The 23,050-nt window shown below is 40.8% G+C and overlaps 1 long non-coding RNA gene and 2 pseudogenes across 4 annotated transcripts in view; 2 read left to right on the top strand and 1 right to left on the bottom strand.

Annotated features, from left to right (window-relative positions):
* Window positions 1-23,050, bottom strand: part of LOC139075259 (uncharacterized) — a 427,158-nt gene that overhangs the window by 369,036 nt on the left and 35,072 nt on the right. For all 4 annotated transcript variants that reach the window (XR_011525464.1, XR_011525463.1, XR_011525465.1 and 1 more), the window contains exon 2: window positions 10,042-10,110. This is a non-coding gene — a long non-coding RNA (uncharacterized lncRNA). The remainder of the gene's footprint in view (window positions 1-10,041; window positions 10,111-23,050) is intronic.
* On the top strand, window positions 19,231-20,388 carry LOC103547803 (serine/threonine-protein kinase MARK2 pseudogene; annotated as a pseudogene).
* On the top strand, window positions 20,656-21,902 carry LOC139073330 (serine/threonine-protein kinase MARK2 pseudogene; annotated as a pseudogene).

Raw genomic sequence — 23,050 nt, forward strand, 5'->3', positions numbered from 1 at the left:
AAAGGAATAAACACTGGGACACGTCTAGGGAGCAGGATTCCTGGAGACCACGGCCTCTGGGTTCCTCGCCACCAGAAGTATAAATCAGTCATATAACTCTTCCATGATGTCAAAGAGCAGACCGCTGTGGTATAGAGTGCTTTAAAATCATCTGAAGGTGTCCAAATCTCTGTTTACTCATCTGTTAAATGAACCAACCCTGCTACCTACCTCGTAAGACTGCTGTGAGAGCAGTTACGGAGAGTTTAAGCACACACGCTCTGAAGGCATGCAGCCTGAATTTTAATCATTATGCCCCACTACTAAAGTGTGAAACCTTGAGCAAGTAACTTAACTTCTTTGTGCGCACTGGGCCGGTAGTTAACAATGTATTGTATATTTTAAATTTTGCCAAGAGGGTAGCTCTTATGTTAAGTGTTCTAATCACAAAAATAAATAACTAATAAAGATGGTGGGAGGAAACTCTTGGAGGTGATAGATACATGTATGGCATTGATTGTGGTGATGGTTTCATAGGTGTATATTTATCTCCAAATTCATCGAGTTGTATGTCATTAAGCACATACTGCTTTTTGTATGTCAATCATATTTCAATAAAGTGGTTTAAAAAAAACACCAGGGATATAACAGTGAGCAATATAGTCAAAGAGATGTGACTATATTGGTAACCTATGTTATGGAGCAGTTCATATAAGCCATCAAATACAGAATTATTTTGTAATGTCAAGTGTGTTTTTCAGTCTACACTTGCCTTCCAACTTACCTACCCATCTGAAAAAGTGCATCTAGCCTTCACCCAGGAGTAGGGGCATCCATGGACAATGCTGGTTATATACAGCCAAATGCTGGCCTCATTGCCTGCCCCAAGACTGAAATTGTCCTCAAGTAGGAGTCATTCCTTGAGGTTCAGACTAGGTGCACATCCAAGAGTCCCATTAAAATGCAAATAGCCCTGCAGCCATGACACATTACAACATTATCAATCATCAACACCTTTCAAGTGTAACTGCAACACGGAGGGTGAAGAAATCCCAGAGAGGGAGAGAATCTGGGAGGGTGCTTCTAGGAAGAACAAAGCAAGCTGGCCGGGGCTCAGCAGGAGTCCAAGAAGGGGGCTGCCAAGAGGTTGAAGAATGGTGAAGTGAACACAAAACTTCTACTTGGAGTGGTTGAAGGACTCTTAAAAGAAGAGCCAGAAGGCAATAGGATAATCAGTAACAAACTGAATGATGTCTGGTGGTAGACTGTGATTAACTACTCATGTATATCTTCACAAATATCTGAACCTCGTAATGGTTCACAGTCATTTTCGGCATTTAGGCAGGGTATACCTTATGTAACAACATGGGGAAAAATCTTCTTTACTCAGCAGAAGGACTCAGCAACCCAAAATTTTTTAATTGGGTGAATAACTAAATTAGAAGCTTTGATGGGGGAGGAGGCCTCCAAGAGGCATTTGATAACCACTTTGAGGCTAATTCCAGGGTTTGGTTTTGCTGAAGGGGTCTATAAATTGGGGACACAAGCTGAATAGCCTGGATAATAAAGGAGTCTTCAGAGGTTGCTTGGACTAAGAAGGGGGAATGACAAAGTCACTGACAGAGGACAGAACAGGGATGAGAGCTTTACTAGTTCTCTACTATGTGGTCCAAGATGCAAATCACCTTCCCTGTTTCCTCATGAAACCTTCAGCAAAAAGTCCATTCTTGTTAATGTGTCCTGGAGCTGGGGGTTCACCAAAGACCTTAGGGAATAGCATGAGCACCATCTGTCCACAGGAGGTCTGCCACATCTGGATTCTAATTACAAATATTGAAGGAATTCAAGTTGTATAGGGCCCAATGCATGGAGCCTGCTAGTCAATGCAGGGTTATTGGTTTGGAGATGCGATTTTTTAATGGTGGTGAAAAAGGTCTGGGTATTCAAAATACAGTATTTTGATGGGGCAATGCCAAAGGAATGTTTTGTACCAAAACCAGGTCCCTGCTTTTCAAAAATGAAGATGCCTAATCCTCAAAGCTAGGGGAACATGGTAGGTATAATTTCCCCATTTTCAAGAGAGATGTGACTCTTGGTCTGCAAAACTATAGAACTCCACCAAGATTACTCTTCCCAATAATGACAAGAATCAGAGAACCTGGCTCTCTGCTGAGTGACAGACATAACCTGTGGAGCCTGGGAGCCACATTTGAGTATGGAGCTTCATGAAGTTCATTTCCTAAAAGTAAATTCCATTTTCTTCTCCATCAGAAGGCTGCTGAGACACCAATGGATGACACTATCACTTACATTTTTTAAAAACCAGGCCATCAAGCAGAGTCACGTGTCAAACTCAGCAATAGAAAGAGTAACAGAATAGCATTCTCCAAGGAACTCTAGAAGACAGTTTCCCACCAAGGCATTTCACCAAGTTGGTTCAACCATAGAGGGTTCAAGATAAGTAAAATATGATTTCTTGGAAAATAACCCAACTCATATAAAAGATATGGTGTACTAGGTTCAATGAGCATTAGTATCCTCATTACAATTTCCATGTAATTCAACATCCTAAAGAGCTCTATTCTTGGTCCAAGATGGATTGCCAGCAATTGCCACTCACTTCTGTTTAGGGCTAATGGGGGAAGGCATGCTGTATTGTGGCTTTTCCTTTCTGCAAACATGCTTAAGCCTTGGTTAGTCGATTGCCCCCACGACTCCTATATCCATTTACAGTAATTTCTATTAAGAAAACTTCCACCTCTTGCACTAATGGGAGCTTTGATGATCAACTCAAGGTCCCTAGCTACTATGTTTAGCTACTATCCCTACTCGGACTTCCAAGACCTTTCTCAGTGCTATAAAAAAAGTGGATCTTTGAGGAGTGTAATGATTCTCATTATTCCTCCTAACACACTTCACTGGCAGACAGAAATCAGCATGGGTGACAGCCAGCAAATCAACACTGGGAACTATTGTTACAGTCGTTATTGTCTGGCGTAACACACACATCTGCCACCCACAATGGTATTTTATTCAACAAAGCAACCCTGTATGAATTATATTTTTCACTGATTTAAGTAGCTCCTTCCATGCTGTTGTCCCAGAGTAAAACCAGACATGTCCACTGTTAATTGCACTACAATGAAAGATTGCATTATTGCAATGAATTATATGTGCCACCTTTTTTCAGTGGCACAATCCCAGCTCATGACAGCCAGAAGAGGGGAGAAGGAAAAACCAAAAACATAAGTCATATATAAAGTGGGAGGAAAAAGACAATAGAGGATTATATCAAAGTTTGATGCAATGGATATGACAGGAGGTGGGAGCTCTCCCCAGTCTAGAAAACTGAGAAAAAAAGCCCCAAGACAGAGATTTTAAACAGAGTCCTCTCCTTGCTACTCAAAGTGTGGTCAACAGAACAGCAAGCCGCATGGCATCACCTGAGAACTTGATACAAACGCAGAATCTCAGGCCTTAGACCTACTGAGTTAGATTCTGCATTCAATAAACACGCAGGTGACATGCATGCTCACTGAAGTTTGTGAAGCACTGTTCTAGCTCACTGATTGTGAGGAAACAGAAGCCCCCTCATGATGGAGGGCCAGTTTTTACATTTCCACTAGAATGAACCTAGCAGAGAAGGTTAGGCAAGAAAGTGAGGTTTTAATTTTTTTCACTGTATTTCAGGGCCTCTTGCTCATGAATTCTGAGACACTCTCAACCGGACAAAGTGTTAACTTTGACAAGTTATTTTTATTGTCATTTTCTACTTGTACTCTGAACATGCTGTATCTTATAGTGGAAGTACTCGCAAGTTGCTATGTGATATAAAGATTTGTGGGATTTGGGGCTACTTTGTCCTTTTACATGATGTTTTTAAGTTCTATTCCTTTTAAATCTAGCCTTTTGTATCCATAGCTCCTATAATTTCAATAGATATTAAGACTTAAACTTAACATAGATTTTTCAAAATTGGGTTCATGAAAATATAGGGTCTCCACAAGAAAATACCTCAAAAGCTCACGTAGAATTGGCAGATCTTCTTGTTCTTTAAGGACAGATATGTGATGCTCAGAGTTTCTGTCTTTGTCAGCAAACCCTCTCCCCGACTTGTAAAAAAATTGACAAAACAGTGAGCAAAGCAGCTACTATCTATACTTAAGTTCAGGGCTGATGCTCAGTGACATGCACCAATAGAACCACATCAGTTGTATGCAGCAGGTGGCCAATCTGACTGATCAGTGCCTATGGTACCAGCTCTTAAATATTTTAAATATCACTCCTTCCTATATTTTAGTTATTGTCACAGACCCAGGAATGTCTGGAGAGTGAGAACCACAATCATGCAACAAAGCACAGGTAAGAGAGTTCTCTTTCTCTCCATCATGCACCAGCAGGACCACCTTCTTTCATGTAGATGCAAAGAGTAAGCATGGTAGGCCTATGGGTGCCTGGTCTGATTTGAAGACATCTGGAAGAGTCCAAACATATCTTCTTTTACCACTGTTTTATTTAAGTCCCCAGGAAAATTCCCATTTTGAACCTACCTCTCCCTCTACCAAGCAAAAGGGTTTTAAATAATAATAATAATAACAACAACATCAGAGAAGAGCAATGATAAACTGATTCACTTATTCATTCTACAATGGTTATTAACCATCTACTACGTGCTAAGCAGGGTTCTAAGTGCTATAGATTCATCAGTGAACAAAACAGACAAATTACCTGCTTTCATGGAGCTTGCATTCTATTCAGGGGAGACAGGCAATAAACAATAAACATAATATGGTATGTTAGATGGTGATAAATGCTATGGGAAATAATAGAACAGATAGGAGCAATGGGGGCAATAGGGAAGGGTTTGCAATTTTTGTCTGTGTGTGTGTGTGTGTGTGTGTGTGAGGAAGGTTGACCCTGAGCTAGCATCTGTTGCCCATCTTCCTCTATTTTTTTTGTATGTGGGATGCTGCCACAGTGTGGCCTGACGAGTGGTGTGCAGGTCCGTGCCCGTGATCCAAACAGCAAACCCTGGGCCGCTGAAGCAGAGCTCGCAAACTTAACCACTACACCAGTGAGCCAGCTGCAGGGTTTGCAATTTTAAGTGGGAAGGTCAAAGTAGGTCTCATTTGAGCAAAGACTTGTGGGAAAGGAGGAAGTGAGACACGCAGATTTCTGACAGGAGCATTCCAGGTATGACAGGCACTTTGAGGAAAAGAGAGGATGTTTATGTGTCTGGAGCAGAATGATCAAGCAGAAGAGTCAAGGGAAATAAGGTCAGCCAGGTAATAGGGGTGAAAATTAAATAAGCCTTCTATACTGCTGTAAAAACTTCAGCTTTATTTTGAGTCAGATGGGAAGTCAATGGAGGTTTTTAAGCAGAAGAGTGGCATGATCTAACTTACATGTTTTAACAGGATGACTCTGATTACTGTTCGAGAATAGACTATTGGGGTAAGCAAGAATGCAAGCACAGAGACCAATTGGTAGGTTTCTGCAATAATGCAGGATAGAGATTACAGAAGCTTGGACTAAGGTGGTAGCAGCAGAAGTAGTGAGAAGTGGTCAGATTCTGGATATATTTTGAAGGTCGTACCAACAAGATTTGCTGATGCTTTGGATGTGGGGTTTGAGATAAAGAAAGAAATCAAGGATGGTACCAAAGGCCTAAGCAACTGGAAGATTAGGGAAGACGCAAGTGGAGCAAGTTTGTGGGAGGAAGCTCAAAAGTTCGTTTTGGACATGTTGGGTTTGAGAAGACTGTTAGACAGCAAAGAGAGGATGCCAGATACAGGAGTTCAAGGTACTGAGCAAGAGATACAAATTTGAGTGTTGACAGCATATGGAAGTGTCTGAAGCTATGAGATAGACAAGCACCCCTAGAGGAGGAGTAGAGATTGATAAGAGGGTCAAAGACTGAGCCTGAGGCACTCCAATGAGAGGTTGGGGAGCTGTGGGGGAACTACAAAAGAGACTGAGACGGAACAACCAGTGAGGTAGGAGGAGGGCCAAGATCTGACCAAGCAGGACAGATCATTCGATCCGTTCTTTGATGGCAAGATAAAATTTTGAAGACTTAATCAGTGAAATATTTTGTTTTATTTTTGTTTCTCTTTGTCAGAGGTGATATTCTCCACCTTGATCACCCTTCTGTTTAAACAAGACCTTGGTCTTCACTCTCTTGAAAAAGGGTGAACACAGAAAAAACATGAAGAGAGATAAAGGTCACCTTTAAATTTCCAAAAGCAAAAGTCCTACATAAACAAGTGTTTTACAGGAAAAAAAATTGCTTAGCTACTTTTTTTACTGACATAATGAGAGGGAAAAAACTTGTCGGGGCTCTAGGCAGAAGAGATTGAAAGGATGCAAGAGATGTGGATGCTTCTGAAGAGCTTTTATTCCCAGGTCTTCACTTATTGGTGAATGACTTGGATGAGGCATTAAGCTTCACAAGCCTCAGTTTCCTCATCTCTGGGAAGGAAACCTGCATTCAGTGTAGTCCAAAAGTGAAGGAATGATACGCAGACAGACAGACAGACACATACACACACATATACACACAAACACATACACACACACACACACCACATAAGGCCTAGGAATTTGGGAGTAGAAAATACCTATGCCCCACTTTATGCCTGGAATCATGGGAGACTGTGGTTTTGCAGTACTGTGCATACTACCATGACATGAGAGCAGTAGACTATAGACAGTTGCAGGGGCGGTATGGGAGGAAGGAGAACTTTCTCATGCCTTCTAGAAGGACATAAAATTTAGGAAAGAGGGGCTGGCTCCATGGCATAGTGGTTGGGTTCAGCATGCTCCACTTCAGCATCATGGAGTTCGTGGGTTCAGATTCCAGGCATGGACCTACACCACTAGTCAGCCATGCTGTGGCAGTGACCCACTTGCAAAATGGAGAAAGACTAGCACAGATGTTAGCTCAGGGCTCATCTACCTCAAGGCAAAAAAAAAAAAATAAGAGGAAGATTGGCAACACATGTTAGCTCAGAATGAATTTTCACCATCAAAAAAAAATTAGGAAAGAGATAAAAGGAGGCAGCAAATCTGAAGAGGCCTTGTAACAGGAATAAGTGAACATCACAGTGATATGTAGTATAGATATCACATCAGTCAGGATAGGTTAAGTTATGCTGCAATAAGAAACAACTCCAAAATCTCAGTGGCTTAAAACAACAAAGGAGTATTTCAGTTCATGTTACATGTACATCACAGGTGGACAGTAGAGTTCTGTGTATTGTAGTCCCTCAGGGACCCAAGCTGATGGGGTAGCAACCATCCTGAACATTGCCATTTGCTGTGCAGAGAGAAAGAACTCTCAAGAGTATCAGACCAGTAACCAAATGCTTAGTCTATAAGTTGCACATATCGCATCCACAGAGAAATAGTCATATTACCAACCCAATCATAGAGGAATAAGTGTAATCCTCCTTGTGCCCAGAAGGGGTAAGACCTGAACATATTTGGCAAACGTCACTCTTGACCACCACAAACCATCTGGCTAGGGACCAAATATAATACAAACAGCTCAGCAGAAGCCATCAGAGAAGGAGTGACAAATCAGATGGATGAATACCTCACTGTCAATACTCACCAACATGGGATCAAATGCCCCCTACTCTAACTCCATGACACTACATGAGCCCTTCAGAACTTGCATGTCCTCTGGAGGCAAGGAAGGAAAACAGAAAATACTGACTTGACTTAGTACAGCTAGAGTGAACTAATATTATATTTCCTGCTATCAAGCAGAATGGAGTCTCAAAAATGAGACCAAGTTGAGCTATCAAAAACTAAAGTGACTTTTGTGTGTGAGGAAGGGGGATTTTGTTTGTTTGTTTGTTTGTTTGTTGGTGGTGAGGAAGAGTGGCCCTGAGCTAACATCTGTTGCCAATCTTCCTCTTTTTGCTTGAGGAAGATCACTGCTGAGCTAACATCTGTGCCCATCTTCCTCTATTTTATGTGGGATGCTGCCAGAGTGAGGCTTGACGAGTGATGTTAGGTCTGCATCTGGGATCCGAACCTGTGTACCCTGGGCCGCTGAAGCGGAGCTCACAAACTTAACCACTATGCCACTGGGCTGGACCCTAAAGTGACTTTTTTTGCACAACTAATTGTTATATCCACACCTCTCCTATTAACAACCTTCAAGGATCAGTTCACATTTTATCTCTTCTGTGAAGACCTTCCTGATAGGTCCATCAAGCTGGGTTATTCACTCGACACTCGGTACACATAGTCTTGCATTGTTAGTTATCTTCTAATGAATATAGCTTATGTCCCCAACTAGATTGTCACCTCCTTGAATTCATCAATACTTTCAACTCAACAAGCCTATTTTTAGAGCACTGTACAGCTTAGAATTGCTTTCAGTGACAAGTGGCAACGAATGTCTAACAGCAGCTTGCACAATTTCACAATTTAATTCTCTTTCTGACAATTTCAGGACTAGTGCAGAGGCTTAGCAATGTCAACTAGTACCTAGACTCTCCCTACCTTTCTGCTCTGCAGTTCTTACCATGCTGTCTTTTTATATTTGGGCTTGTTGCTTCAAACGATATGGCAGACTCAGCTCCACATACATACATAACCAAAATGGAAGTTTCATAAAACAATACCCTTGCTACGTATTTTTCATCCTATTCCACTCAATTTCAGTTTTAATGAGGTTTGCAACCTGCTAAATTGATTTCAGCACTCACTGATTGATGGTTTATTATTATTGATGGTCAGTAGCTATTCTCTGAAATTAGAAAAAAATCAACTTCACAGAAAGATGGGAAACTCAGGCCCTTAATTGTCACATACCTCAAGTTTTACAGTTGCAAAGATCTGGGTTTTAGTTCCAGCTCTACTACTAGTGCATAACTTGGAAAAGGTGCTTAACTTTTATAAGCCTCAGTTTCTCCACCTGTGAAATGGGGATAACAATAGCATCTACTATACAATAGGCTCTCAAATGATAGCTATCATCACCACATCAGGATGATGATAACAATGGTGATGTACTCACTTATCTTGAAAAATGTCCCAGAAATTGGAACATAATCCAGGAGAGAGCAAGCCCTACAAAATGCAAAAACCTTTTGTGTAGGTCTCATTCCACTTACGAATTACACAGTCACCCAAATAAAGTTTTTCTAGAAAAATAGTGATTGTATTTTCCAAATCCTAAAAGGCATAGTTTATAAGATAATGCTAAAAGAAGTACATACACGCTCATGTTCATAGCAGCACTTCACAACAGCCAAAAAGTGAAAACAGCACGAATGATCATCAACAGGTGACTGAACAAACAAACACACAATGGAATATTATTCAGCCATAAAATGGAGCAAAGTGCTGATACACACTGCAGCATAGATGAACCTAAAACCCTGCTAAGTGAAAGAAGCCAGATGCAAAAATTCACATATTGTATTATTTCAATTATATGAAATATCCAGAATAGATAAAGCCATAGAGACAGAACATAGATTGGTGGATGCCAGTGGCTGCGGGGAGAGGAGAGCAGGAGAAAATGCTTAACGGGTAAAGGGTTTTACTTTGGAGTGATGAAAATGTTTTGGAACTAGATAGAGATGGTAGCTGCACAACATTATGAATTCACTTAATGCCACTGAATTGTTCACTTTAAAATGGTTCATTTTATGATATATGACTTTCCCCTCAATAAATCATTTTTCTTAAATGAGAATGCCTAGAACATAGGAAGAAACCCAATAATTACTAACAAATTCTATTATCAATCCCCTCCACATAAATATATTACTATTACATTGTTATTGTTAAAAGATTGGTACAATCCAAAGGCATTAAGTCTGTCTTAATAACATTCTGACTAAAAAAATTCAGATTCTCCTAAAGAGAGAGAAAGAGAAGGCAACATCTAAAGAAAGTAACATAACACATGAAACTCCTGCAAGAACCACACAAATAGATGGAAGAGTGAGCACTTAGGCAAACTTAAAAGCAAATACAGGGCACAAAGCTAAAGGAAGAAAGTCAAGATTAATGAATATTTTTAAAAGGCAAACTTACTTATTAAATCTGGAGATGATACCCGTAAGTGGGAGATTTCTCTCACAAAACCAAGACTATTTCAACCAGCTGGAGGAGAAAAAGAGAAAACAAAATGAAAGCATTATTTTAGATTTTTGAGGTTGAGATATATTTCAGATACAACATTTTGTAAGTTTAAAGTGTACAAGAAGATATTGATCTGATACATTTCTATTGCAATATGATTGCCACTGTAGCGTTAGCGAACACCTCTATCATGTCATATAATTATCATTTTTTCTGGTGTTGGGAACAACTAAGATCTAGTCTCTTAGCAAATTTAATTTTATAATAGAGTTTTGTTGACTATAATCATTGTGTTGTGTATTAGGGCTCCAGGACTTACGTATCTACTAGTTACACATTAAATAAAATTTAATAGGAGCAAAGTAACACCCTATATTTAGGTGTCTTAAAACACCTCTATTTAGGTGTTTTTAACAAGGTATAGAATGAGGTAAATCTGGTTTCGGAGCTATACATTAAAAAAAAAAAAAAGATGTGGTTTCAATTAAATAACTGCTGTGTGGCTGCTTTAAAAAACAAACAAACAAACAAAAAAGCAAAGTCAGATTCACTAATAGAAAGATGGTGTCCATATCCAAGGAAGGGACAGTAACAGCCCCACTGTAATCATTATACTGAGAACCACATTTTAAGAGAGACTCTGATCCACTGTAACATATTCAAAGGACAACACATTAGGTTGGCAAGGGGTCTAGGAAAATATTCCAAGAAAAACTGGAAGGATTTTGCCCAAGGGAGAGAAAGTAAAGAGAAACACAATACAAAGAAATTTACGGGTGACATTCAAAATGATCAAATAAGAAAAAAATTGCAGACAGTCAAAATTATCCACAAAAATCCTCTACACCGCCTATAGAATACATACATACATACTTTTTTTACACACACTGAAGTTTGAAAACCTCAGAGGGAACGAACAAAAGGAAAGTATGTACACAACTGAATGGGCTTCCCATCTTTAGGATAACTGATCAACCCCTGGAAGAGAATGGAGGTTGTATTGGTTTCCTAGGGCTGAGGCAACAAAGTACCAAACCTAGGGGCCTTAAAACAACAGAATTATATTTCCCCACAGTTCTGGTTGCTAGACTCTCTGCAATCAAGGTGTCAGCAGAGCCATGCTCTCTCTGAGACTTTAAATAGAATCCTTCCTTGCGTCTTCCTAGTTTCTGGTAGTGGCGTCAACCCTTGGTGTTCCTTGGCTCGCAGCTGCGTTGCTCGAATTTCTGCCTCTGTTGTCCTGTGGTGCTCTGCCTGTGTGTGTCTGTCTTCACACGGCTCTTCTCTTTTCTTATAAGGACACTTGTCATGTTGGATTAGGGTCCACCCTAATAACTTCATCTTAACTTAATTACATCTGCAAAGCTCTTAACTCCAAATGAGGTCACATTCCCATGCACCAGGAGTTAAGACTTCCACATATCTTTTTGGGGCACACAATGCAACCCAGAACAAACGAGTACGTAGAATAGACTCTAAAGTAAACTTGCACACAGCAAGCTGTCCCCGCTAGCTTTTAATAGTAAGCCCCTTTAATATCAATAGATGGTAATAGATACATTTGTTGATATAATAATTAATGCTTGCTAGACTGCCACCTAAATTTTCCTTGTTCCAATGCACACACATACTGTATGAAACTGAAAACTTTGAAAAGCTTTTGGAAAGGAATCTGGTCAGCTGCTTTCTGTCCTTCTAAATTGTCGTTTTCTAGGATGACCCCACCGACCAGCTTCACTCTCCTGCCCTCAGGCATCTTTCTAAGGAGGTTGTGTTCTAAAGCCACCAGGTAAAGACATGCAGATGAGATGGGACTGTTTTGGTCTTAATAGCTACAGGCCTCAGTCACCTCATAGATAAAATGGAGGAAATAATACACACACCTCAGTCACAAGATTGTTGTGCATGAATGCGGTAACACCTGTGAGAACTGCACTGAGAACAAAGGCTGGTCCCTTGCAAACACTCAATAATGGCAGCTATGTTCATCGTTATTATTTAAACAGTGTAAATGTGAAAAAAAGATTTAGTGAATTCTAGGGTGAATTGTATGGTGATTTTATGTGAATTCTCACTTACAGTAGTAAGTAAGCAATTAGGGTGATCCATAAGTGGTCCTGTTCCCCATTCATAGATTTGTGTAAGCAGAGGCTATGTCCATCTGTCAGGGATGCCACAGAATGTTTACTCTCATCTGAACATAGGGCGCTAATGCCTACCTCACAGGGTTATTATAAAGATTAAGAAAATCACAAAGGAGGGGCCGGCCCAGTGGCGCGGTGGTTAAGTGCGCACGATCTGCTTTGGTGGCCCAGGGTCCCCCGGTTCGGATCCCGGGTGCGGACATGGCGCTGCTTGGCAAGCCAAGCTGTGGTAGGCGTCCCACATATAAAGTAGAGGAAGATGGGCACGGACGTTAGCTCAGGGCCAGTCTTCCTCAGCAAAAAGAGGAGGATTGGCAACAGATGTTAGCTCAGGGCTGATCTTCCTCAAAAAAAGAGAAAATCACAAAAGAAAAAGGTGTGGCCCAGTGTTTGACACACGGGGGGCGGGAGGTGGCACTGTTATTACTATTGTAATCATTTCTGTTACTAAGTCATTGTTAGAGAAGATTCTAGCCAAGAATAGAACAATCTATCAACCAGAAAACTTCCTTCCAACTCTCAGTCAACGTGACTTTACAGGAAGAAGCATTGCAGAGTTTCTTTTTTCCTATTTACTTACTAAGAATATCTGCCTTGTTAATATTTCAGGAAGAAATGAAGTCCTGGGGTCTAAGGGCTGAGATTTTGAGGACTCATAAAAATGTTTATTCTGAGATGTTCATGGCAGCATTGTTCATAAAAAGTTAAGACTGAGAAATAACTAAAACACACAAGGCTAGAGAACTGGATAAACAAACAGTGGTGCATGATTAAGAGTACAGGCTCTGGAGTCAGTCAGCCAGGTGTGAAACTCCACTCAGCCTTTGACAAGTTAATCTCTGTTAGCCACACTTTCCTCTTATTCAAAGGTTGGCTGGGAGAATAAAAGCAGGTAAAACATTTAGCTCAGTGCCTGACATAACAACAAGCCTTCAGCGATGGTGATAACATGATGATGATGATGATGATGATGATGATGATGATGACAATAATGATGGCGATGATTGTGGTGGTGATGACACTACCATGAAAAATAATGTTGTCGGTCTGCCATTTCTCACTTCATAAGTAAAACTAGTATATGTGGCTAAATTTTTTGAAGGAGGTCATTAAATGGAGAAACAACAATACCTTAACTCAGAGATGAAAATTAGCATTACCAGTGGGTATTGTGTACCTCCACATGTGATATGCTAAGACAGACACAATATCACCCAAGGAGTGTTCTGGCCAGGAATACATAACCTAAATGTAGTCAATAGAAAATATCAGATATACCAAAATTGAGGAGGATTCTATAAAATAAATGGCTCTATTCTTCCAAAATGTCAACATCATCAAAGTCTAAGGAACAGTTCCAGGTTAAAGAAGACCAGAGAGACAGGACAACTATATGCTATATGTGATCCTGGACTAGACCTTGGACTAGAGGCAAAAAAAAAAAAGGTTATAAAGGACACTCCTGGGACAAATGATAAAACTGGAATATGGACTATAAATAAAAGTATTATATCAATTAACTTTCCTGAATCTAATAACTCTACTGTGACTACCTAAGAGAATATCTTTGTTCTTAGGAAATGGGCACTGAAGTATGGAGAAGGAAAGGTCTTAAGGCATGCAGCCTACTATCACATGGCCCCCAAAATAATAATTTTATGTGTATGTGTACATATACATACACACACACACAGAGAACAAGAGAGAAAGAACGATAAAGCAAATGTGGCAAAATGTTAAAAATTAGTGAACGTAGATAAAGGGTATTCAGGCATCCTCCATCCTGGCAATTTTCCTTAAGTCTGAAATGATTTCAAAGTAAATCATTTTGTTAAAAGATCTATAGGGAAGGGAAAGTACTGGGAATAGAGATGAAACAAGATTGGCCATGAGTTGATCATTGTTGAATCCGGGCGATAAGTACACAGGGTTCATCAGACTCTTCTACCTACTTTTGTATATATTTTAAAAGCAAGTCATAAAGCACCATAAATAACATGATTGTTTGGAAAATGTGGGTGCTCACATGTGTGTCTGTGGCATGTGTGTGCACATATGTGATTACAGTGTGTGTGCGCACATGTGTGAGCAAGTATGCATACATACATACAAAAGGATAATTATGAAAGAGTCCAGAGTGCCTCTTTCTCAGCACAGCGGTGTAGGATAGCAGTAAAGAGCACAGGCTTTAGAGTCAGGAAACCTAAGTTCAAATCCAAATTCTTACCCCTCTTCAGCGGAGGTAAAATTTGATCTTGAGAAATTTACTTAATCCCTCTTTTCCTCAGCTTCCCCATCTGTAAAACACAAATGACAGTCGGAACTACCCCCTCAGGTTATTAGCGATGCTCAAATGTGTTAACAGATGTACAGTGCTTAGAACAATACCTTGCACCATTTTTACTATTACTTTTAGGTAGTAACATCGCGGGCAATTTTTACTGTCTCCTTTACACCTTTCCTTATTGTCTGAACTTTTTTTTACAGTGACTTTATAATCTGAAAAGGAAAAAAACTTTTCTATTTTAGGACAATAAAGAAAGAAAAGAAGGGAAGGGAGGAAGGGAGGGAGGGGAAGATTTGCTCTCTAGGGCTAAGTCCAGTTTCCCCTACAGCTGTACACTTCATTGGATCTTTTTAATTGCTATTATTTGAAGAAGACTTGAGGTAAAGTTTTTCCCCTGGAAAATGAAAAACTGTTCTGTAATGCAAATGGTCTTTCTCTGGTGTATTTGTCCTGTAATGTGGGGATTGGAAGTGTTAAATAAGAGACAACAGATCCAAAATGGAGTCACTTGTGCTAAGCCCCATGTCACCAAATTGAGACTTAATGCCTAACCTAACTGCAGTTTGAGCCTCTCACAGGAATGCAATCTTAAACAGTCAGTCTGGAATTTCCTAGGCAGCACTAGGGAGAGAATCGACCTGATAGACACCTTTTGTCCCCTAAAGGAAGGTGATGTTGCCTGAAACAATTCACTCTTTTCCCTGTAAAAGCCTTCCATTTTGTACAGCTCCTTGGAGCTCCTTTCTGTTCACTGGCTGGGGTGCTGCTCAATTCATGAATCATTGAAGAAAGCCAATTAGATCATTCAATTTTCTCTGTTGAATTTTGTTTTTCAACTGAAGTTTCTTAAAAGCAGGGCAAACATGAGTGCCCCTCCAGATAATGGTAATCTTTTTGCATTTCCTAACTTTAATTATGATCATTTTTAAACATACAAAAGTTGAAAGAATAGTATGAACACCTCTGCAGCCACCACTTAATTTCAATACTAATTAGCATTTTGCCATGTTTGCTTTCTCTCTGCAATACATATACTTCTTTTTTTTCTCTTTTTCTTTTTTTGCTGAACCAATTAAGTTGTAAGCATCACCCCACTTTACCCATAAACACTTCAGAATAAGGGCATTCTCCTAGATTCTCCACAATAGTACTAGATAATGGCAATTACATTCTCACACCAGTAAACATTGCCACACAACTATTTATTCATTCCACAAATATTTATTGAGGACTTACTATCAACCAGTCAGTGAGCTAGGGCAATGAGAAAAAAAAAGTGACCCCTGCTCATGGAGGGAGAGACCAACATTTCAAAATAGTCACACTGATCGCTATATAAAATTACAAACGTGGTGAGTGTCATAAAGAAAAGTGCCACAGTGTAATTACTTCAAACTTACTTGTGATTATCTACTGCTAATAATAACAAGGGCAAGCATTGACTGTCGTATCAATTAGGGGACTTCCATGTGCAAGTGAGAGAAATTCAACTGAAACTAGCTTAAGAGAAAAAGGAATTTATTGTCTCCCTCTAGGCACACCCAGAAGCAGGAGCTTAAATGATGGCTCCCTTTGAATTTCCAGACCCCACCTTCCTCCTCAGTGTTGATTTAATTCTCAGGTAGCCTCTCTCCATGTAGCCAAAGAGATGGCTACTGCCAATCCAGATATACAAGAATCAATAAAATACTAGATCCAGGAGAAAGAGAAATGCCCTCTCTCCCAACGTCCCGTACGAACTCTTAGAGAAGACCTGATTTGCCCAGTGTGGGTCATGTGCTCTTTCTGAACCAATCCCTGAGGCCAAAGGAATGGAGTGCTCTCATTGGTCAGGCTGGGTCCTATGCCCGCCCATTGTGCCTGGGGGATGGGCAGGATGGATGCCAGCCAAACTCTAAAGAATGGTTCTTGTACCAAGGCAAGAGGTGTTGGATGGTCAAAAGCCATCCGGCCACCCCATGGCAGTATCTGAAATTCTGCCTCTCCACAGGTCCTAGAGGCCTTCACAATACAGTGAAGCCAAATGCGGGCAGGTGGGGATAGGTAGCAATGACTTCCAGATTCTAGCTTGGTCTATGTCTTAACAGGCGGAATCCACCAGAGGTCAGGGCAGAGCGCAAAGCAGGAATCATCCAGGGGCTGGCTCTTCAACTGGGCCGTCAGCAGCTCTCGCCGGCGTTTCTGAGAACACAGAGGGTGCCGCCGCCAGAAGCAGAACCCAGGCTGCGGCAAGGGACTATGTTTCCTTCAGAATTGGCTTCCTAAAGGACAGGTTTAAACTTCGGAGCAGGGGCAGACAGGGTGAGGGAAGCGATTTTTAAAACATTGTGTTCTGCTAGCAAACAGCTATCAGGGCCCTCCAGAATCAGGCAAAGTGAGATACAAACTATAGAAGTGAGGAATCGACCAGAAAAGCTAGGTTCTTGTCTCAACTCACCCCTCTAGACTCAGTTTCCACCACCTTCCTGCCTGCTCACTCACTGTCAGCCACACTGATGGCCTTTATGCAACTCCATCATGCGAAGCTTGTTTCCACCTCAGAACCTTTGCCCTTGTGGTACTCTTTGCTAGGAAAGTCCTTTTCCTAGATCTTTGCATATTGGGCTCCTTCTTGTCAAGGAGGTCTCCTATTAAATGTTAGCACCCCATCTAAAGTAGTGTCCCACCCAGTAGCACTAACACATCACTCTATTTCCTTCATATCGTTTATCACTCTCTCAACTTATGTTAATTTGTTAACTTGTTTCCTCCACCCCACAACAAAGGACAGCAAACTCAGGGACTTTGCTCTGCACTTTATCCAGAACCTAGAATAGTGCCTCCTCAGAGCATAGGGAGAGGCTCAGGAAACATTTGTTGAATGAACAAACAAATGAGTGAGCCCAGTTTCCCACATAGAAAATGAGACGGTTAGATTATATGACACTAATGGTGATGGCTAACATACACTGAACATGAATTGCATGTTGGGCACATTGCTAAGGGCTATCGGTAGTGCTGTATATGGTTGACTTTATATTTTTTTACCTCTAACAAAATCTCAAATATTCTCAGCACCTTAAATATCCAAAATGATGTTTCTGATGCCCAAATTCCTCACTTAGCCGTTTATTCCTTTGGCTTAGTTCAGAACCTTTCAAAATACCTTTGTGCTGCAGAAACATTTGTTCCAGTGAAATTTCACCTGGAAGTCCTATATGAAAAACAGTTGGAAACAAAAATTATGTGTTAGACCATCAAAAAAGCCTCCAACAAATTTCAAGAACAGGAATCATAAAGACCATCATCAATGACCACAAGGTCGTTGCGTTAGAAGTTGAGGAGGAGACATTTCTGTTGTAGAAGTATCCCAGCTAATAAATGAAGGGATGATAGATTTAGTCTTTCGCTACTTGTAACGATTTCATGAATCTCGACAATGAGCATGGAAGCCTGCTAACATCACAAAAAGAGAGACCATCAGACATCACACGCCTCCTGAAAAAAGAACACGCTACCACCCGTGAAGGAGGCCCACCAAAAAGATCACATCTAAATCTGACCAAACCTCGAGATTTAACTATCAATTTACAGGAAGTACAGAGACACCCGTTAATATACCCCACAGGAATACCATCAGCAAAATCTAAACAGTGGGAAACTATCAACCTGAATTCCTCAGAAATAAATTACAAGGGGGAAAAGGGAGACAGAGCAAAACTGATGGACTAAAAGAGGCTTAAAAGACATATCAACCCATCACAATATGTGGACCAATTTTGGATCCTGATTCAAGCATATAATCTGAAAAAGAAAAAATTTCAAAATGCATGAGAAAATTTTTAACAGATGAATAGATGATGATATTGAGAAATCATTGTTTTTAGAATGGTATTTTAGTTATATTTTTATATAGAGTCCTTTTATTTTACAGATACAAACTGAAATATGAATAAAATGAAAAAAGAAGCTAATAAAAAGTTAAAAATCCCCATGTTTGGACATTTAAAAATACACTGAGCCAAAAAATTATTACAGTTTTTCAATCTAGAAATGAAAAAGCCACTGAAGCTTGATACATGTTTTGATTTCTAATAAGGTAAATATCAATAGCCATAACCCACATAAACCAAGAGCTGTTTGGGGTTCTCAATAATTTGTTTAAAGACTAAAGGGTTTTTGAGACCAAAAGAAAATGAGGAAACCACTGTGGATTACCACCAGCCATGATAGGTCCCTTTCATCCTATGACCTCATAAGGAGCCATTATTATAGAATTCCAAGCACCTATATAAGTCCCTGGTACAGCCTAGGTTTGCTGTCCTAGCTCAGGAAGCTGCTTTTCAATGACCTGAAGTACATCTGGCCAAAGTTAGCTTGTATTCTCCTTGGCAAGGTGGGTTTTCTGTATATTTCATTTGTTCTTTTTCCTCATTTTTCCATTTTCTTTATTTCTCTTCACTTTTTCTTTTTTCTTTTCTTTTTATTTTTCTCATTTTTTTCTTTTTTCCTTTCTAGTTTTCTTTTCTCTTTTTTCTCTCTCTCATTTCTTCTTTTTTTCTCATTTTTTTACTTAGTTTTTTAATTAGTCTATTTTTATTTTAGTCTGCCATTGTGTTTTAATTCCATTATAAAGATCAATTTGTCAGGTTGTCTTGGGAAGTGATTTTCTTTTGAGGTGACCTGGACCAAGCCTCTCACTAGCTTTTCCCAGGTTTAAGCTGACCTTGAGACACCCTGCTCAAGCCCAGCAGCAAATCCAACCCACTACAGAGCCTCTCAGCCATCTCTGCTGAGGAAAAGACTCATGTTGGCAACAACCAGCATCTCGAGACCATCAGCAAGGGTATTTTTGCCCTGAAACTAGCCTGGCACATCCTGACTGGGAAGAGGTAGCCATGAAGATCACTGACAAGACTCAACAGAATTTCCCCAGCCTCCAGAGACTATCCTGAAAAGTGAAAATCATGAAGGCTTTGAATCATCCCAACATGGTGAGATTATTTGAAGTGATAGGGACTGAGGACAAGAGTCCTTGTCATGGAGTACGCTAGTGGAGGTGAGCCTAGTGGCTCATGGCAGTATGAAAGAAAAAAAGATCCAAGCCCAATTCTGCCAGATAGTGTCTGCTATACAGTACTGGCACCAGAAGTTCATTGTCCGTAGAGACTTAAAGACAGAAAATCAGCTGTTGGATGCTGACATGAACAAGAATGCAGACTTTGGTTTCAACAACTCATCCACCTTTGGCAATAAGTTGGATACCATCTTGGGGAAGTCCTCCTTTATGCTGCCCTGAAACTCTCCCAGGGCCAAAAGTATGATGGACCCAGTGTGGCTGTGTGGGGCCTGGGAGTCATCCTCTATAGACCCTGCCTTTGATGGCCAGAACTTCAAGGAGCTACAGGAGGAAGTACTGGGCAAAATATACCATATTCCCTTTGACTTGTGCATAGAATGTGAAAACCTGCTCAGGAAATTTTCTCATTCTCAGTGTCCCAGCAAGAGAGGCACTTTAGAAAAATCACGGAGGATCCATGGATGAATGTGGGTCGTGAAGCTGAGGAACTAAAGCCTTACATAGAGCCACTCTCTGATTACAAAGACTCTGAAGACTGAGTTGATAGTGTCCACGGATTACACATGGGAAACGATCCACAACTCTCTGATGGGCCAGAAGTAAAATGAGGTGATGACCACCTATGTGCTTCTGGGCTACCAGAGACCCAAGCTGCAGGTCTACACCCTTACCCTGAAGCCCCAGCCTTCAGCAGATCTGACTAACAGCAGGACTTCCTCCTCATCCCACAAGGTACAGCATTAGGTCTCTACCAACCCCAAGCACTGAGTTTCAGCGAGACTATCATTCCTACCTTTAACTGCTGTATTATTTTGCTAGGGCTGCCATAACAAAATACATAGACTAGGTTGCTTAGACAACAGAAATTTATTTTCTCGCAGTTCTAGAGGCTAGAAGTTCCAGATCAAGGTGCTATCTGGGCTGGTTTCTAGTGAGGTCTCTCTTCCTGGCTTGCAGCCAGTCACCTCACTGTGTCCTCCCATGGTCTTTCCTCCATGTCTGTGCATCCCTAGTGTGTCCTCATAAAAAGACACCAGGCATATTAAATTAGGGCTCCACCCTTATGACCTCATAATATGACGTTTGCCGTCTCTTTACAGGCCTTATCTCCAAATACAATCACAATGAGGGTTATGACTTCAATACATGAATTTAGGGTGGACACAATTCAGTCCATAACAATTGCTACTCTAAGAATTCTCAGAGAAGCAAGATATATCCTGAGGAGGATCAGGAGAGAGGGAAGAAGGCCAGCAGCACAGCCATCATGCCTGCCAGCCCCGTATCCTGCCTGAACAGGAAGAGGACCACCTGTAGCTCCTCTGCAAACAGCAGCCTCACTACCAGCCCAAATCAGAGCAGGAATTCCCCACCTTAGGAGACAGTCAGCCTTGGCTGGGCCTCCATTCAGAAGGGCAATGACAACCTAACCATGTCAGGGTCCAGGACCTCCAGGGCTTCTGCTTCTCCTTCATTCTCCCTGGCCCTGCCCCAACAGCACCAGGAATTCAAGATGGCCCAGTTGTAACCCAACCATCCCTTTGGGGCTGCACCTCATGTAGGGTAACTATAAGATGCTGCAGCTCAGCACTGTCCCCCAGTGTGTCCCTGTGGCTTCCCCCTTGACCTGCAGCATGAGCAGCAGTCCTGGGACCCAAGATTCAAATTTTCCCCAGATTATCCAAAGGAAACTCCATACATGCTGGGCAGCTCCAACAGGTGCGGGACCAGTAGATTTTGCCTACTGTGACCCCAGCCTCTCCCTCTGGCAACAGCCATGGCCAGCACAGGGCCACTTGAGGCTTCTTTGGAAGCTCTTCAAGTTTATATAGAGACGTCTTTGTTTCATATTTGCCAGAAGGAACTTGAATGAACCTGAAAGCAAAGACCAAGTGGAGACATTGAAACCCGGAGCGGACAAGCCACACACTGCAGTTCACGTGGAGTATGAAGATCACAAGCTCCATGGAGCCCAATGAGGTGATGAGAAAATTTGGCAAGGTGCTTCACACGCACAGCTGTCAGTATGAACTGAACAAGAAATGGTGCTGTTGGGGTCGGCCTGCAACCGAGTGGTTAAGTTCACACGCTCTGCTTCGGCTACCCAGGGTTTTGCCAGTTTGGATCCTGGGCGTGGATATGGCACCGCTCATCAGGCCATGCTGAGGCAGCATCCCACATAGTACAACCACCAGGACCACAACTAGAATATTCAACTATGTACTGCGGGGCTTTTGGGATAAAAAGAAGAAAGAGAAAAAAAAAAAAGGTTGGCAACAGATGTTAGCTAAGGTGCCGATCTGAAAAAAGAAAAAGAAAGAAATGGTGCTGCTGTGCATACAGGGCTCCCCAGGGCCAAGGAGAATTCCTGCAGTGGAAGGTGGAGGTGAGAAAACTCCCCAAATGGTCTGTCATTCATTTAAATACATACCCAGCACCTCTGTGGCCCTCAAAAGCATTGCCTCTAAAATAACAAAAGAGATTAAGCTTTAAAAGGTTGCCAAATTTTTAGGGCAGTGAAACTACTCTGTATAATACTATAAGGGTGGATACATGTCACTGAACATTTGTCAAGACCCATAGAATGTACAACACAAGAATGAATCTTATCATAAACTAGACCTTGGGTGATAATGATGTGTCAGTGTAAGTTCATCATTGTAACAAATGTACCACTCTGGTGGAGGATGTTGATAATGGGGGAAGCTGTGCATGTGTAGGGGCAGGGGAGGTATGGGAACTCTTTGTAACAACTTCTCAATTTTGCTATGAACCTAAAACTGCTTTTTAAAAAATAGTCTTTTTTTAAAAAAAGTTGTCAGGAATACTCCTGAAATTGATCTACAGATTCAACACAGAATCCCAGCTGATTTCTCTATAAAAATTGACAATCTGATTCTAAAATTCACATGGAATTGCAAGGGACCCAGAACAGCCAAAACAGTCTTGAAAAATAACAAATTTGGAGGACTCACACTTCAAAACTTTCTACAAAGCAACAGTAACCAAGACAGAGTGGTACTGGCATAAGAATAGATATATAGAGAATTAAGAAATAAGCCAGTGTGTTTATGGTCAACTGATTTTTGACAAGGATGCCAAGATCATCCAATGGAGAAACAATAGTCTTTTTAATAAATTGTGTTGGGACAACTAGATAGCCACCTGCTAAAGAATGAATTTGGACCATTAGCTCACACTGTTTACAAAAATTAACTCAAAAGATCAAAGACCTAAATGTAAGAGCTGAAACAATAAAAGTCTTAGAAGAAAACACAGGGGTAAATATTCAAAACCTCAGATATGGTATTGGTTTCTTAGATATGCCACAAACACAAGGAACACCAAAAGCACAAGCAACAAAAGAAAAAACAGATAAAATGGACTTCATAAATATTAAAAACTTTTGTGCATCAAAGCACATAATCAAGAAAGTGAAAAGACAACCTCAGAATGGGAGAAACTATTTGC

This window comes from Equus przewalskii, chromosome 13 (assembly GCF_037783145.1).
Source record: "Equus przewalskii isolate Varuska chromosome 13, EquPr2, whole genome shotgun sequence".
Taxonomy (NCBI): Eukaryota; Metazoa; Chordata; class Mammalia; order Perissodactyla; family Equidae; genus Equus; species Equus przewalskii.